At 38.2% G+C, this 18,314-nt stretch overlaps 1 long non-coding RNA gene across 1 annotated transcript in view; it reads right to left on the bottom strand.

The window, feature by feature from the left end:
• Positions 1–18,093, bottom strand: part of LOC138150418 (uncharacterized) — a 126,136-nt gene extending 108,043 nt beyond the window's left edge. The window contains exon 1 of the long non-coding RNA XR_011165567.1: positions 17,841–18,093. This is a non-coding gene — a long non-coding RNA (uncharacterized lncRNA). The remainder of the gene's footprint in view (positions 1–17,840) is intronic.
• Between the last annotated feature and the right edge of the window lie 221 nt (positions 18,094–18,314).

The raw sequence follows: 18,314 nt of genomic DNA, 5'->3' as shown, positions 1-18,314 counted from the left end.
AGCTCTAAATGTTAGGAAAATTTTCCCCTTAAATTCGTCTTCCCCTTTTGCACCTTCTATCTACTGTTCAGAGCTCTTCCCTCAGGTTTGAAACAACAAATTCTACTTCTATGTGAAGGCCCTTCAAATACCTGAAAACATGGACCCTGTTTCCTTAGATCTTTTCTTTTCTTTTATTTTTTTAAAGCAATTGGGGTAAAGTAACTTGCTCAAGGTTACGTGGCCAGTTATTTCTGGGTGTGGTGCTAAGTATCTGAGCCCGGATTTGATCCCCAGGTTATCCTGACACTGGAGCCAGCGCTCTTACTTGCTGAGCCACCTGGTGTATCAGCAATGCCATATTCACAATGCCTATAGAGATTACAAATATGCTGATATAATTATCCATCACAAAATATGTCAGGTTTGCCATTTGGGGAAATAAACTAGAAAATTTATTAAGATACCAAAAGTCTGAGTCCCAAAACCAGAAAGTGAAAGCCATCAGAGTAGTTATGATATTGGCACAGGTAGATAAAGTAGAAAGCACCCACATTCTCAAGCCTTTAAAACAGAACAGGCTACCTCAGGCAAAGGTCCTCCTCTCCCCACTCACAGCAACCACCCAGCGTCCTGGAAGAGCACTCCCAGCAGCTCCGGCCCCTGGCAGTCCTCAGCAGGAGTCCTTACTCAAAAAAAAAAAAAAGGCAACTGCCACCAACTGCCAACTGCAGGACCGTTAGCTCGGCTTTTCACTTTCTCTTGCTCTGCTATGTCAGCACGTCCATGGGGCATGGGAGATCTTTAAATCCCATAACCCTTACACCTGGCCACCCCTTAGATCTTTTCTTTTCCCAGTTAAACATTGTATGATAAAATTCCTAGAACCTTCATCAATCTGGTCACCCTTTTCTGGTCCCCTATTTATCAATATCCTTCCTAAATATGTCACCCTGAATTGAAAAGAAGGAAAGGAAGGAAGGAGCACTTATTAAGTGCCTACTGTGTACCAGACATCATGGAAGTATTTTAGAAATATTCTTTCATCTGGTTCTCTCAGGACTCCTGTGATGTAGGTATCTTTGTGATTCCCTATTTTATTGTTAGGCAAACTGGAGCAAGCAAGAGAGTAAGTAAATTGCCCAGGGGCACACAGCTCATAAATATCTGACATTGGATTTGAACTCAGGTATTCCTGAGTCTAGACCCAGCTCTGTACCCACTGTGCCACCTAGCTACTCCCCCTACTTGGCATATAATATAAAAATAAAATAATAGCACAAGAGTTCTGCTTTCACATCATCCCATCTCCCTAAGCAGTGATCTTATCCCTTATTATACATTCCCCTTTTTTTATGAATATATCTAAAAGAGGGAAAAATCACTATCCCCTAGTCAGGTGCAGCTTCATGGAAGAAGTAAAGGTTGAGTCAGACTGAAAATGACAGATAGATTTTGGATTGGTGGCAAAGACTCAAAGACGACTGAAATTTTGAGCCCAGGTGACAGAGAGAATGATGGTACTGATGATAAAGAGATGGAAGCTTGAAAGTGGAAATAGTTTCAGTGCAGGGATGATGAATTTATTTTGAAACATGTCAGTTTGATGGGACATTTAAGTGGAAGTATTTGGTGGATAGTTGTAGATAAACAATTGTAACTCAGAGGAGAGGTCAGATGGGACCTAGGTAGCGGTGTACTAGAAAGTGTTTAACAAGTGGCTCTTTGGGGAAGAGGGGAAGGCGCATACACACAACACTCTTTTCAGTTTAATCTCTATTATCAACATTTCCTCCCGTGCTTTCTTGAGTCTAGACAATAAAGAAGCCCTGGTTTATAGCATTTGCCAATTTCAAAATAGTAATTGCTCATAGTGAAAATTTAACAGTTGACACAAGCTGGTTTGAGCTGTCTCCAACACACCCCTGGACCTAAACATTTTTGGATCATTTTCATGGAGGTGAAAATAAATGAATTTTACAAGATGTACAAGGAAGAATGAGAATGGCTGAGGCCAAGGATTAAGCTCCGGGGAACACTCGTAGTTAGGAAAAGAAAGGACAGAAAAGAAACAACAGGAGAATGAGAAGAGCGTAATGTCGCATGGGTCCAAGGAAAGAGAATTTCCAGAAGCAGGGATTGTCCTGTTAATTCCTGGGCTGCATTGGAAGTTAGATGATGGTGATGATGATGATGATGATGGAGGTGATGATCACATTTGTATAGCACTTTAAGGTTTGCAATGTTTTGCACATCATCTTATTTGATTCTCACTACCCTGTAAGGTAGGGTCTATAATTATCCCCATTTTGCAGATGAAGAAACTGAGGCATAAAGCAGGGAAGTGGCTTGCCAAGCATCACACAGTTAGGAAGTGTCTGAGGGTAGATTTTACCTTGCATCTTTCCAAGTCCAATACTGTCTCTCTCCTGTACCATCCAGCTGCTAGTTAAAAAGAACAAACATGAGGAATAAGAAAAGGCCTTTGCATTTGGTGTTGCAGTCTCCATAAAGTGATGAGAACAGAAGCTAGTTTTTAAGGACCTAGAAATGAATGAGGGCTTCAGAAGTTTGAAAAAAGGTCAAAAAGAACTAGCCTGAGAGATGAACAAAGGGTTTGCTTTTCAAGATGGGGAGGCCTGGAAGTGTTTGTAGGCAAAGAGGAAAGTGTCGGTGGGAAGAAAGAAATTGAAGATACTAAAGACAGGAAGCATAGCTAAAGGAGCAAGGTCAGGAGAGAGGAACCGGCAAGAACATGGGTGACTGGCCCAGCCTTGGAAAGGAGGAAGGTCTACATGCTCTCCTCTCCACAATCTTACAAGATTCAAACCCAAATGGATTTTCTTTGTGATTATGGAGAGGGTTATTTTATGACATATTAGCTCTACTTCCACATAAGCTGGGAAAGGATGTCTTACAAAACCTTGTTAGTGCAAATCCAGCTTATTTCAAAGCCCTGAGCTGAAAAGGCTGCTTTATATTCAGGTCTGGGATTTTAATTTTTTTTTATGTGCAATAGCATTGTCATCTGATTTGATTCCATCTCCTGATTGGGCTCACCAAATCTCCAAAATGCATTAGCACCAGTGACGGTATGTGTACTCTCTCAGTCAAGTGATCTTGTCTTCTTAATGAATGTAAGAAGCGCCATAGTAAAGACTATCAACAGTCTGGACAGCCTGGCCTCCTTATCCCCAGACCATTTCACTGCAAGCACTTCTGAACTCCAAAGAGTTCATAGTTTTACAAAGAACTTTCCCCCAAGTTTCTTCCTTCATATAAGGTGCCTAGAGGATACAGCACAAGGATAATAATGGCTAACCTCCATATGTTGTGCCTTAACATTGGCAAAGTGCTTTACATATGTTATCTCACAACAACACCCAGTAGACTGATATTATTAGCCCCTTTTTATTAAGGAGGACAGTGAAAAGGAGAGATTAAGGGACATGCCCAGGGTCTGAGGCAGCATTTGAACACAGATTTTCTAGACTCTGGGTCATTTCCCTGTATCAGGGAAGCTTAACTTTGGCGGGGGGGTATCTACATCCAGAAATCTACAGACAAATTTCAGGAAATCTGTGAATTTGGGGGGTTGGGAATGACATCTTTATTTTCACTAACCTTGGTTTACTTTGTAATCCTATGCACTTTATTTTATGCATTTAAAACATTGAGTTATGGAGTCATTAGTCTTCTAGAGGGGTCCATGATGCAAAAAAAAAAATGCTTAAGGAACTCTGCTGCCTCTGTAACATCTTGAGAAGACCTGAATTAAAATCTCGCATCTGACACTTAGTATAAGGTACCAGATGCAAGTCTTTTAACTTAACCAGCTCTGATTTTCAGTCTTTTCATCTATAGAATAGGAATAATAATACCTATAGAAAGAACTTTTTATTTTTATTTTTTTTTAAAGCAATCGGGGTTAAGTAACTTGCTCAAGGTTACACGGCCAGTTATTTCTGGGTGTGGTGCTGAGTATCTGAGCCCGGATTTGATCCAGGTCATCCCGACACTGGAGCCAATGCTCTTACTCGCTGAGCCACCTGGCCGCCCCTAAGCAATTGGGGTTAAGCAACTTGCTCAAGGTTACACAGCCAGGTGTTTCTGGGTGGGTGCTAAGTGTCTGAGTCCGGGATTCGATCTCCAGGTCTTCTCAACACTGGAGCCGGTGCTCTTACTCGCTGTGCTACCTGGCCGCCCCTAGAAAGAACTTTTTAAAGTTTTTTGTGACATGGACACTTTTGACAATCTGGTGAAGGTTATGGACCCTTTCATAGAATAATATTTTTAAATGCATAAATTTAAATACGGTAAATTACAACCAGCCATTATTTTAATACAGTTATCAACTTTTTTTAAAGTTCATGAACCCCAGGTTAAGATACTCTGCTATGGTACTAAACTCAGAGGGGTTTTGTAAGGTTCCTATAATATAATTTAGGTCCATGCTTCACATACTTTAACGTACTACATAAGTGACTATTGTGGTTTCAACTAATAAGCTAGAAAAAGCTTAGTTGATAATATAATCATAAAAATGCAATTATGTAATAAAGCAAACTGTCAATCATCATTAACACGTTCATTCTACTGTCCTCCCCTTTGTGAAGGGAAGGGTTGTTTCACAGTAACTGAGGATACTTTGAACTTTCTCACAGTCCCTAAAACAAGTTCTGAGGTGTCATTGACTCTTGGCCCAGATTCCTTCCCTTAGCCTTTTTGTTTGTACGAGGTCCAGATACAGTTCTTAACCTTGCATCAGTGCCCTATTCCATGGGACCATGGTGTGTAATTGTTTTTGACCATCAGGTTCTCCAACTATAATCATGCCTAAAAAACCACTGATTTGCAATGAATTCTCATCACCTTTCAGACACCATATCACATCTTTATCCTGGCATTCAAGCCCTTCTCCAATCTGGCATCAACCTACCTTTTCAGTCTTATCTCTCATTAGTTCCCTTCATATGCTCTGTAATTCAGCCAAACTCTTTTTTCCCCAACCTCATCTTATATTCTTCTAGAATATTCATGCCATTCCCCATGTCTGAAATGGATAACCCCTATGATGACCCTTTAATTCTCCCTGCTTTTAAGGTTCAACTCAAGTGACATCCAGGATCATAGAATTTAGCGGTGGAAGCTATGTTAGAGATTGTCTACTGCAAAGTTTTCATTCTGCAGATGAAAAAACTTAGACAGAGGTAATGTGATTTCCCCCAAGGTTACATAGATAACAAAGACTCAGAAGTGGGAATTTGGCCTGAGATCACCTGCTTCACAACTAGGGCTCCTACCATTTTGCCTCTATCAAAACTGACCCAGCTGAAATTTATGAATCAGATGTTTTTTTTTTAAATTTTGCTTCAATTTCTCTCACAGTGATTATATTCTACTTTGTATTCCACTCATTTGCATTTATTATATCTCTCCTGTTGTAACATAAACCCACTGAATGCAGGGATTATTTTTTTTTCATCTTTTTAGCTCTAGCACTAATCACAAGGTCTTACACATGTGGAGTACTGGTTGAATTGAGTCCTTGGTAAGTAGGAAGAGCACCACAGAGACAATTAGATTCACTAATCTCTTTGGTCCTCACAATGTGTTTGGTTTCTAACACATTCTTATATTCCCCAATTTAGAACTCTGATTCTCATAATGGAAAGAGTTCAAGACCGGGAATAAAGAAAATTCTGATTCTAGGTTCTGTTCTGCCCAACTATTTGATCTGGTAAGTTCTCTTCACATCTCTGGGCTCCAGTTTCCTCATCTACAAAGAGAAAGATCTCAACTAAGTTATCTTTAAGGTCCCTGCCAGGACTAAGAAATCTTAATTCTGTTTCTTAAAGATCATTTTTAGGAAAGATGAAAACATATGGTCTAGATAAAACTACAGTTGGGTAGATTCATAGTTGACTGATGACCCCTACCAAAAATGTATTGCCAATGCAGTGTAAGTCTGTCCCTGTACTAAGGGAGACTTTGAGTCAGAAAGCATTCATTCATTCTCATTTTATCAGCAAACATTAAATCCCTACTGTAGGCAGAGCTGTTGAAGATATAGATTTAGTTAAGATATGGGGCTAGATGGAGCAGTAGATAGAGTGTTGGGCCTGAAGTCAAGAAGACTCATCTTTCTGAGTTGAAAGCCAGCCTCAGACACTTACTAGCTGTGTGGTCCTAGGCAAGGTACTTAACCCTGTTTACCTCAGTTCCTAAACTATAAAAAGAATTTGAGAAGGAAATGGCAAATCACTCCAGCATCTTTGCCAAGGAAACTCTAAATGGGGTCAAAAAATGGGGTCTCTAAATGGGACATAACTAAAACTTTAAGCATATGCAATAGGGAAATCATAAAGTTAGATGGATCAGCTAGTTCAAACTATTAATCACTCCCAGAATCCCTTACACTCTTTTTTTTTTGCTTTTTGGAGGGGGAAGGTAGGACAATTGGGGTTAAGTGACTTGCCCAAGGTCACATGACTAGTTTTTTTGTGTGTTGAGTGTCTGAGGCCGGATTTGAACTCAGGTCCTCCTGACTCCAGGGCTGGTGCTCTTTTCACTGTGCCACCTAGCTGCCCCATCCCTTACACTCTTTACAATTGGTTATTCATCTGAGGCTTGAACTCTTCTGCTAAAAGGGAATTCAGTACCTCACAACATAGCCCACTGTAGTCTGGGACATATATACCTATTAGAAAACATTTCTTTACATTCAGCCTCCCTATAATTTACATGCACTGTCAATATTTCTCCCTACGGAAGAGTAAACCTGATCCTTTTTCCAGATGACAACCCTACAAATACTAAAAGATGCCTTTGTTGATTTTCTTACATCTTCAGGTAGCCAGTCCCTCCACTGCTACAGATCACAGCCCCTCAGTAGGTGACCTTTGTGAGTTGTGGCTGAAAAAAATCCATCATCTGTAGGTCAATGTTCTCATAATGAAACTAATAAGATTCAGTTACCTTAATGGAGTTTGTCTTCAGGCAACAGATATACCATCTATTTAAGCTATTAAGCAGGGATATTTTTCCCTGGGACAAAAATAGTTGGGGGAGGGAGAAGAGGCCATCAGAAGTTCTGCAGTGCAGAGGAGAGTGTTAACTATGGGTAGAGTGGATAGTTTCACCACTTATTCATTCACACCAGGGACGATATGGTTGAGGAGAAACAAGATACTATAAGAAGAGTGAGAGAGTCACAGTGAGGGAGGTCAGACCACAGTGAGTGGCCTGGGTTCAGTTGCATAGTACACTGTCACACATCAAGGAGGATAGAACGGTTGGCCACCGGAGCAAAACCTCACTCACCTCATACAAGTTGTATGTTTGCAGTCCATCAACAGGCCCAATGCTCTTCAAAGGCTTTCCAATTGGATGGTCCCCACAAAACTTTGCACTCTATCAACATAGCCTTAAAGAACCCAGGGTGACCTTTACACCCTGCTAAGGCATCATAATGGGCCTTGAGCAGAAGCAGATCTACCTTATAGCAGTAATGATAATAATTCACAATTATATAGTACCTCTCAGTTTACAAAGCACTTTCCTTGAAATAAGCTTGTGAGGTTAGTAATGCAAGAATTATTATCCCCATTTTGTAGTAATTTAGCCAAGGTCACCTGCTAGTGAGTGGCTGAGCCAGCGTCTGAAACCAGTCTTTCTGCCTAAAGGCCCAGAGCTCTTTCTCCTACACCATACCCTCTCCAGTTCAACCTTCCACAGAACCTAACACCAAACAATGGCACCAAGAGGCCTGTTTAGCTTGAATAGTTGCGAGGAGTTTCCTTGGCCTAAAGGAGAAAATTTGGCCTAATCATTACCCTGGCAATGGCCTTCAGTTCACAGAATAAACATTTGACAGTAAGAAACTCTTCTTTTAATCTCCTCTTTCCGTTTTATGTTTTCAAATCATTTACTTTAACTAAGAGAACTGTGTTCACTTTGGTTCCAACCCTGGATCCAGTGGGGAACCATTCCGTTTTCTCATCTATCATATGAACTCACCAGATATTAAAAGGGACCTGAAAAGTTAGAAGCTGATTCTGTGCCATGGGCCACATGCCCAAATATGACTTCAGTCTCTAATCAGCTGAAGCATCCAAAGCTCTGAGATTGGAGAAAACGCACTTTATAATACAAAGTGGAATAATATTATAATTAAAACTACAGAGAGATCTGAGCAAGGAACAGAGCAGCAACAGATTTGTTTGTGGAACCTGGTCTTCATCAGTCACTGGGCGTCCACAGAAACAAGCCCCATTCCCATTATAATTCAGCTGTTTAGTCTTATTGCAAGATGAGTTATATCAAGAAGTTGGAGGAGGAAATAGTTCACATCCAAAAGAGCTGGTGCAGAATACGAATGAAAAATTTCAAAGCTATCAATATATAATCTCTGAAAGTGAGATTTCAGGGCTAAAAATTAGAAAGTGATGAGATGAAAAAGCAAATTATAAACGCGTTCCGACAATGTAAGAATAATGAATCCGTGAGAGAATTGGAGGGACAGCTAACTGCCGAGAGAATTAACCCCTCCTTTGCTTGACTGAATGATTGGGCCAAAGATTCCTTCATAAACTATTCAGCCAACACAGAGGGAGGCAAGGTCCCCAGGCCTGGGAACACAAAAGACAGTAAATAGACACACTGGGGTAGTGTTAAATATACATTGTAAATGTAAAGTGAAGGAAGAAAATAAATATCTAAAACCACAATTTCCAAACTAAGAGAAATGGAAAATGGAACACCATAAAAGCTATACAAGCAAAGTGGAAAATCAATCAAATTCAATGCTGCACATTTTCCCGTTCACTTCTGAGCACCTAGTGCTCTCTCATCTGGAAAGCACCAGGTGTATGGTGCGTGGGTTATAAATCTTTCAAGTCCACAGAAATATGATCCATCATTAGAGCCTTTGAAAAATATCAGTTGGCTTCACTAATTTTGGTTTTCACTTCCTTGAGAGCCTAGGTATTGACCAACATGCCAGTTTATTCCTATCGGTATCACTATTAATGCTCAAAATCTGGGAGGGGAGGCATTTGGGCAGGCAGGCACTCTTTGCAAAGCTATAACCTTTCTGCCTATGGCATGGAGGACATCTGAGTAACCCCTCAAGGTTGTCACACCTTTGTTGACTAGAAAATCTGATAAAGCTTTCTTCTTAGATAGAGAAAAAGCATGGTATAATAGAAAGGGCAAGCACTTTCTGAAGTCAAAAGAGCTGGGTTTGGGTCCTGATCCTAGCTCCTTTTAGCTGTATTATTATGAGCTAATCACCAAGCTTCTCTGGGAGTCGGTTTCCTCATATCTAGAACAGGGACAGTTATAATCAAAGCATCTTCCATATGGCAGTGTAAGGCTCAATAGATATAATATATGTAAAGCACTTTGATAACTTTAAAATATGGCATAAATGGTCACCAGGGGAATTATGGGTATAGAACAGAATCTTTTTTTACCTCAATTATACATAGTAACTTTATCATTTCATTAACTGCAGTACTAAAGATGTTGTGAAAGGATACAGATTAATAACCAAGGGTGTGACAGGAGTTCAAAGGAATTTTTAAATCCAATTCAAATAGGGCAGTAAGATCAGGAGACTGAAGTCCAGGAAGAAGAAAAGCAATTCAAAAGACATTAAAAAATGCTCAAGGTCAGTTCAACAAGATGGCTGACTAGACATTTTCTTTCAATCCCCACTAATATGAAAAAGGAGGAGAAGGAAGAGAAGAGGAGGAGGAGGAAGAGGAGGAGGAGAAGAACAAGAAGTAGTAGTAGAAGAAGAAGAAGATGAAGATGATGATGAAGATTATGAAAATGACAAGCATGACTTAAGCACAAAAATAGAGAAATTATAGCAGAATCTACAAAACAAGAAAGCAAGAAATCCGATGATGTAAGAGCCTTATGAATTAACACTGTAGTACACTAATCTTTAAGGTATTCACTCAGCTCCCCTCCCTGCCACCCTCCATATTCTCACAGAGTACACAAACTTAGCCATAGGTTTAAACCTGGGACCCATGTTGGAATTCCTCTCTTACTTCAGAGACTTTGTTATAGCACCCCACACCCTGCCCATTATTTACTCCATTGCAACAAACAATACACACACACACACACACACACACACACACACACACACATACTGACTGCCCAGACGTGTAAGGGGAAGTCAGAGGAGGACAAATTGACTTCCTTCTTTCTGAGATGGCTTCTAGATTAGGGAATCCCAAGCCTGCTGAAACTTTAAATAGAACACCCAAACTACTTTCCTACAATTTTCAAAAAGTGGCAGAATTTGATTTAGTCTAGGCAGAAAAGGAAGTAAAAGAGCCAGGGACAAAATTGGTGGATGGGGCTAATCTGAGTGGCTGTACCAGGCTGGAAGAAAAAGGGACTGAAATTCAAGTAGCACCTGTCCTGTATTCCGCAGAAATTGCTTAAGGCAGAGACTGGTAAAAAGTAGATATCTAGGTGGGGCAGTAGATAAAGCAATGGGTCTGGAACAGAAATACCTGAGTTCAAATCAAACATCAGGCACTTATTACCTATGTGACCCTGGGCAGGTCACTTAACCATTCATTGTCTGCCTCTGATTCCTCAACTATAAAATGGACATCACAATAGTACCTCCAACAGAGGGTTTTTGTGAAAACTAAATGAGAAAATATGTGTAAAGCACTTCACATGGTATCTTGCATATAGTAAACACTTAATAAAGTTTTTGTTTTTTTTGTTTTTCCCATTCACCCAATGTAGGAAAATGTTAAGGAAACTTTGCAACTAGTCCCAAGATATACCTCTCCTCAAAAGGGGAAGGAGTCAGAAAATAAAGACATGAGGAAACAAGGATATAAAAAAGGCTAAAGCCACCAAATATTTCAAGAGGAAGAAAATTAAATTTAAACCCAGAGTACAAACAGACTAATTAATAGAGAGAATACAAAAGTAAGGAGTAGCTAGGTGTCACAGTGGATAGATTGCTGGACCTGGACTAATCTTCCTGAGTTCAAATCTGGCCTCAGATACTTTACCAGCTGTGTGAATCTGGGCAAGTCATTTAAACCTGTTTACCTCAGTTTTCTCTTCTGGAAAATGATCTGTAGAAGAAAAAGGAAAATCCTTCCAGGATCTTTGCCAAGAAAACCCAAAATTAGGTCATGAAGAGTCAGACACAACTCAAACAACTGAACAACTAAAATTAGAAGGAAGGATTAATACTAAAATATTAGAAAGATTACATACTTCTCTAAATAAATATAACAAGACAAAGGAAATTGAAGCAATTCCTGATGAAACACAAAACCCTGTGAAATCCCAAAAGAGCAAGGGATAATTAGATTTTCAGAATTGTCCAGAAAATAAATGGAAAAACATGGAAGTCAGAAGATAACAAATATCAGAATTGATGGCCTGCAATAGCAGAAATAACTTATAGACCAGAAAACGTTGAAACCCCAGAGGTGTCTCTTCAAAAAGGTGAAAGGGAGAACAATATATTTGGAATAGAAATATAATGAAGCGAATAAAAATCTGAAAGAACAGAAGTAAAAGGCAAAAGTCTTAAAAGAACACATGATCTCTGTTCAAGCAAAAACCATTAATCTTGAAGACAGAATTTTCAGAGACAATTTACAGATCACAAGTCTCCCAAAATAACATGACAAATTGAAAAACCTGCACCCTGTGATGCAGGAAATAATTGAAGAAAACTGGCTAGAAATTCTGAATATGAAAACAAGTAGCAGCTGAAAGAATCCACAGATCACTTGTGAGAAAAGAGAACAAAACAAAAACCCATGCTGCCAACTCCAAGACATATAGTGATTAAATTTAACAATTCTAACAACAACAAACATCAAGTTCTGCAAGCATTCAGGAAAAAAAAAACCTTCAGTTAGAAATAAAAAGAAATTTTAATAACACAAGACTATGCTGTACCCACAAGAAACTACAGAAAAGAATGGGATTGTATACTCTGAAAAGGGAAAGAATTTAAGGAAAAAGTGGTATGTTCAACAAATTAGAATGAAAATATTTCAAGCATTCTTGTGGGGGGATCACAGACTCGAGAATATTTGACTTACAAATACTTCAAACAAAAATAATACAAAAAAAAAATACAACTGCAAGGAAAGTAAATAATGAAATAAATTACCCAATCTCTGGAGATTACTATTAGAAAAGAAAGAGAAAGACTGATTTTTGATCAAAAAATAAAAGGAACTATTAAGATTTTTAAGTGTACATTAGATGATAAAGATGAAAATGAAATTTAAAGAAATCCAAGAAGTTATGATGGCAAAGAAAGCATAAAAGGCCATGTTCTAAATCCTACAATCATACTGCTGGTAAATCAGAGCATTTTGCCTAACTAACATGCAGTATAGAAGAGGCATATAAAGGGAAAGGGGAAGTGGATATAATCTAATCAATTCCATGAGTGAACAACAAAGAAAGACAATTTTTTTTTAGTTTTCAGCAAAAAGAGAGGCTATAGGAAATGGAAAATATGGGAGGAGGGATTTAAAGAGTGGAAGCAAAAGGGGAAGCATTCAATCCAATTGAGTAAGGGGTCCCACTACAAAGCATTCTCATGAAAGAAGAAATATATATTCATATTAGGAAAGGTTAATCATCCCTTGGATCTAATATGGGAGGAGCAAGTATACAGCTGGGCAACTAGGAAGGCAACATTGAATAGAGTATTAATCCTGAAGTTAAGAAGACTTATCTTCCTGAGTTCAAAAATCTGGCATCATGACCCTATGCAAGTCATTTAATCCTGTTTGCCTCAGCCCCTCATCTATAAAATGAGCTAGAGAGGGAAATGGCAAACTATTATCTTTGACAAGAAAAGCCCAAATGGGGTTACAGAGTCAGACCCAATTGACCAAAAATACGGTATGCAAGATAGACCACTTTCTCTAAGACAAATTTATATATTCTTGGACCATGGTCTCCCTCAGGAGAAAGTAAATAGGAGCTCTTCAGAGCAATACCACTCAGAGTGTGGGAAGACAATTAATAAGAAATGAGGTCTCATGATAAATAGGAAGGAAATAATCAATGTGGAAAGCAGAGAGTAGAAATGGACCCAGAATTAGAAGATGGAGTAATTTTTACCACTGGAATGATTATATCCTCATTATTTTTCTCATGAATTTTTATTTTCAAAAGTGAGGCAAAATAAAACAAAAAATGAATGACAGGCAAGATATAAAAAGGCAATATTACAGAAATTGTTTAGAAGAGAGAGTTTGTTTGTCTTGTTTGGCATCTTGGCATCTCAAAAACTTTAAATACAATTTTTTTTTGCTTTTTGAAGGGGGGAAGGTAGGGCAATTGGGGTTAGGTGACTTGCCCAAGGTCACACACCTAATAAGTGTTGAGTGTCTGAAACTGGATTTGAACTCAGGTCCTCCTGACTCCAGGGCCGATGCTCTACTCACTGTGCCAACTAGCTGCCCCTAATTACAAAAATATTAAAGAAGGAATAAATAAAGATGTAGACTCTAAGTCAGAGAATAAAAAATTCAGAAGAGAATTAGGAGAAAAAGTTTCAAAAATCTTAGGATAAATGTATAGAAAAAGAAAAAAAACTACCAAAAAGTTAGTTTTTTGTGAGGAAAATTGGGTTGAAAAACTGGTGGAAATAGAAGAAAGTTTGTGGAAATGGTCTTGCATCAAAGTGTGTGTGTATGTTTTTTTTGTTTGTTTTGTTTTTAATGACAGCTAGGCAGCTAGGTGGTGTAGTTGACAGGGTACTAGACCTGCCATTAGGACAACTTGAGTTCAAACCTGGCCTCCTACTATATAGCTCTGGGTGAGTCACTTAGCTTTTTTCTATCTCAGTTTTCTCATCTGTAAAGATAATAATAGCACCTATTTCCCAGGAATGTTGTCAGGATAAAATGATATATTTGTATAATGCTTCACAAAGCTCAGAGTGCTACATAAACACTAGCTATTATTGCAAGAAACACAATAAAAATACAAACACATACATATAGTAACAATGAGGTATTAGAACAACATTTCTTATAGATCAAGTAAATCGAAAACAAATTGGGAGCTGCAATCTTGCTGTCAGAAAAAGGAAAAATTAAAATTCAAAATACAAGCAAAAATAAACAAGAAAATGACAATATGTTTACAGTGACCATAGACAATTAACTAATATTGATATTAAACATATGCTTCAAAAGACATAATATCTGAATCCATAAAGGAAAAAGTTAACTAAATTTTAAAAATACATAATAAAATAATACTAAGAGATACTAATGTTTCCCCTGTAAGTACTGAAAAAGTCTAACAGAAAGATAAACAATGGGAAATTGTAGAATTGAAGAAAGTGTTCAAGAATTTAAAGTTAAAAAAAAAAGTTATGATGCTTTTTGAATGGGACCACAGAACAATATACATATTTTTCACTGTGATATAGCACTTTTTTATAAAAAGTGATCATGTATTAGGGCACAGTGTACAATTACATGTTAAAATGTAGAAATTCTAAACACATCCTTTATAGGTTATGAAACATTAAAAACACTAATCAATTCAGGGAGCATGAACAAAAGACCCAGACCTAAATAGAGACTCAATAATGAAATAACAAGTGAATCAAAGAACCAATCATAAAAACAATTAGCAATTGTATGAAATTAAATGATAATGATGAGACAAAATGCCAAAATTTCTAGTTTACAGGGAAACTAAAACAGTCTTTATGCAGAAAAATTATACATTTCTAAAAATACGTGCTGAGGTGCCTAGGTGGCGCAGTGAATAGAGCACTAGCCCTGGAGTCAGGAGGACCTGGGATCAGATCCGCCCTAAGACACTCAAACACAAAAAATAGCCTTGTGATCTTGGGCAAGTCACTTGACCCCAATTGCCCTCCAAAAAGCAAAAAACAAAAAAATAAAAATACATGTTAACAAAATAGGAAAAGAGAGCAAATTAACTGAATATAATTTTAAAAAATTTAACCAACAAATAAATGAACTCAAATTAAGCACAAATGAGTTAATCTTGAAAATTAGAAAAATCAGTTAATTGAAAATTAATAATTTTGGGGCAGCTAGGTGGTGCAGTGAGTAAAGCGCCAGCCCCAGAGTCAGGAGGACCTGAGTTCAGTTCCAGCCTCAGACACGTAACACCCACACACACACACACACACACACACACAAAACTAGCCGTATAACTTTGGGCAAGTTACTTAATTCCAATTGCCCTCCAAAAAGCAAAAAAAAAAAAAAAAGAAAGAAAAGAAAAGAAAAAAGAAAATCAATAATTTTGAAATTTAAAGACTAACCAAATTTTAAACCTTAATCCCACATGATCAAAAAGAAAGAATTCTAAGATTAAATAAAAAAATGAAAAATGAACAAGGTGAAATCACAACAAAACCAGGAGAAATAAAAAGAATTATCATAACCTACCCACTACATTCACTAATATGCCAACAAAACAAAACCCCACAAAAATTTTACCTTCAAATAAATAAAATATCTAGACTAACAGAATGTAAGATCAAGATCCTCATACTGAGCAAATTGTCAAAGACAACTATAGATAGGAATAGTTCATGTTGGAGGAGACCCAATAAGATAGGGGAAAAATCATTATTGGCATAGCTGTGTATTGGAATAAACATTCTAGCAAGCAATGTAGAATTGTACAAATAAATGACTAAAATATCTATGCCCTTTTACTAATGTTAAGGGCTAGGTGATTTGCCCCAGATCACACAGCTAGGAAATATCTGACGCAGAATTTGAAGATGAGTCTTTCTCACCCCAGGCCCAGAAAACTCCACCAAATAACTTTCCATAGAAAGAAGCATGGAAAGAGTCAAATGAATCAATACACAGTGAAGCAAGCAGATCCAAGAAAATAATATACACCACGACTACAGTAACAACTAATAGCATTTAAATAGCATTTTAAGAATTTTTTTAAAGCAATAGGGGTTAAGTAACTTGCTTGGTTACACAACCAGGTGTTTCTGGGTGGGTGCTAAGTGTCTGAGCCTGGGATTCGATTCCCAGGTCATCCCGACACTGGAGCCGGTACTCTTACTCACTGTGCTACCTGTCCACCCCGCATTTTAACATTTTTAAGATGCTTTATAATTATCTCGTTTAATTCTCACAACAATCTTCAAGGTGCTATTATTATCACCCCCATTTTACAGATGGAAAAACTGAGGCAAACAGAGATTACATGACTTGCCCAGGGTCATAAGTGTCTGGGGCTAGATTTGAACTCAGGTCTTTCTGACTGCTGGCCTGACAGTCTATCCACTGTGCCACCTAGCTGACTACAATAAAGTAAATGGGAAGGAAAAAACCAAAACACCTTCAAACATTCAAAGGGGTGAAAATACAAAGAAAAAAGAGATATGAGCAGAGATTTCCCCTGTATCCTCTTTCCAGAGTCTGAGGTCCACAAGTATGGCCCACCCATATGATGTCAGAGTTTTTATGCTTTATGATTGTTATGTTGAACTTTATGTTGCTGAATATCTTTTACTTTTTTTAAAAAATAAAACTTTCTAATAATGGATAGATGACTCTAGGGGAACATGATGGAGGAGAGAGATGGGTGAAACATAAAAACAAAAGTTATTAACAAAACTTATCTTTAAAATGCCTAAGGCTTCTTCATCCAGAGACTGGGGTAAGGTATGCTAGGATTTGTATCACAAAAAATAATTAAAAGTGGCCCCTGAGTTTCTCAATTTAAAGGTCTGGAATGACTCCTTTCTGTCTGCAAAGGGAAAGCTTTTCTTTTTTATTTTTAATCCTCAATTTATTACAGCTTGACATATTGGGAGGGGGTGGGGGTGGGGAGCATTAGATTTAGAGTCGAAATTCCTGGATTCAAACCCCAGTTCTGTGACCTATTTGACCTAGGGTAAATCACATTCCCCCTCTGGTCCCAATTTTCCTCATCTGTGAAATGAGGGGATAAGACTGGATACATTGAGATCACTTTCAACTCCAGATATGTGTTCCCTTCCATTTTAGATCCCATGATCCTTCTCTGAAAATGGTGGAAAATCCTCAGGCCAGGTATCTCTCTAACGTCTATAGAATGAGGTAGGGTGGCTTCTATAGGAGACTACACATTATCTTCTTTTGGAGGTCAGCTAGTAGATCATTCCAATAATTCCCCAGTTTCCTTCCACTCTTAGGTCTTCACAACCCTGGCAGCACAGAGTCAGAACCCCTAAGGTCATGGCTTGGGTCAAGAACGGCCCAATGCTGTATCATGCTGTTGGGGGGGGGGGGGTGGAGCAGAGAGGCACTAGAGCACATGCAAAGGAATGCATGCCCTCAGGGTGACTGTTTTTCTTCAACTACTAAATAGGCTTACACAAATGAGAACTCTAAAAGAGCCTGTTCATTTTTATGATTGAAGGTACTCAGATAAATAGCTCCCATTCCACAAGGTCGGTGATTGATGGAGTTCATTTTATAAAACGATAATGCTTAAATGAAAAGATCCCCATGCCAGAAAATAACACACTTCCTTCCCAACTCCACCCTGCATCACTTCTCCCTCCCCCCCCACTATTGCCACCATTATAGAAATAGTAAGAGAATATATTCAAAACATCCAGATGACTTCAACACAGTCACCAAAAAATCATTCCTTCCACTGTAAGCACTAACCTTTGAGCTTTGAACAACAAACAGCTAATATTTATATAGTCTTAGGGTTTGCAAAAAAATTCTACATTACTACATTTTTCCTTACATCAACCTTGTGACACTTATTTTCTCAATTTTACAGGTAGGTAAACTGAGTTTATAAAGGTTACGTACCACATGGTAGGAATCCAGGTAGAGTCAGAGGGAGGATTTGAACCTAAGTCCTCCAGACTTCCAAGCCCAGCTCTTTTCCCACTATAACATACTTCTAATGCCCTCACAGTGCTCTCCACAAGCCATCACTTCTTCATCTTCAGATTCCACAATGAGAGTCCTCTGGTTTGTTTTGGATATCGGGACTTTTTCCATAACATAAGTCATAGGGAAAAATAGAATGTGAGGGAAGGGGAAGAAGTTTTTCTCCACACTGATCAAATTTCCACTTTCCTTCAAGCTGTATGAACACAACCTGAGGAGTGGCTATGGTTTGTTGGATCCAGGCCTGGGAAATTATGGAGTTCAGCCCAAAAGGAAATCAGCATCTTTGAGGATTCCAAACAACTGACAGACTAAAGCAGCTTGTTTTTGTCCTGCTTCTCACTTCTAATTTCTCTCAATCAATCAATTAATCAATCAACAAAGATAAAT

Source organism: Petaurus breviceps, unplaced genomic scaffold, assembly GCF_028583685.1.
Source record: "Petaurus breviceps papuanus isolate PSGF00001 unplaced genomic scaffold, PetGlider_PUasm1.0 140, whole genome shotgun sequence".
NCBI classification, from domain to species: domain Eukaryota; kingdom Metazoa; phylum Chordata; class Mammalia; order Diprotodontia; family Petauridae; genus Petaurus; species Petaurus breviceps.
The sequence above is the reverse complement of the archived record's forward strand: the minus strand, read 5'-3'. Positions and strand labels throughout refer to the sequence as shown.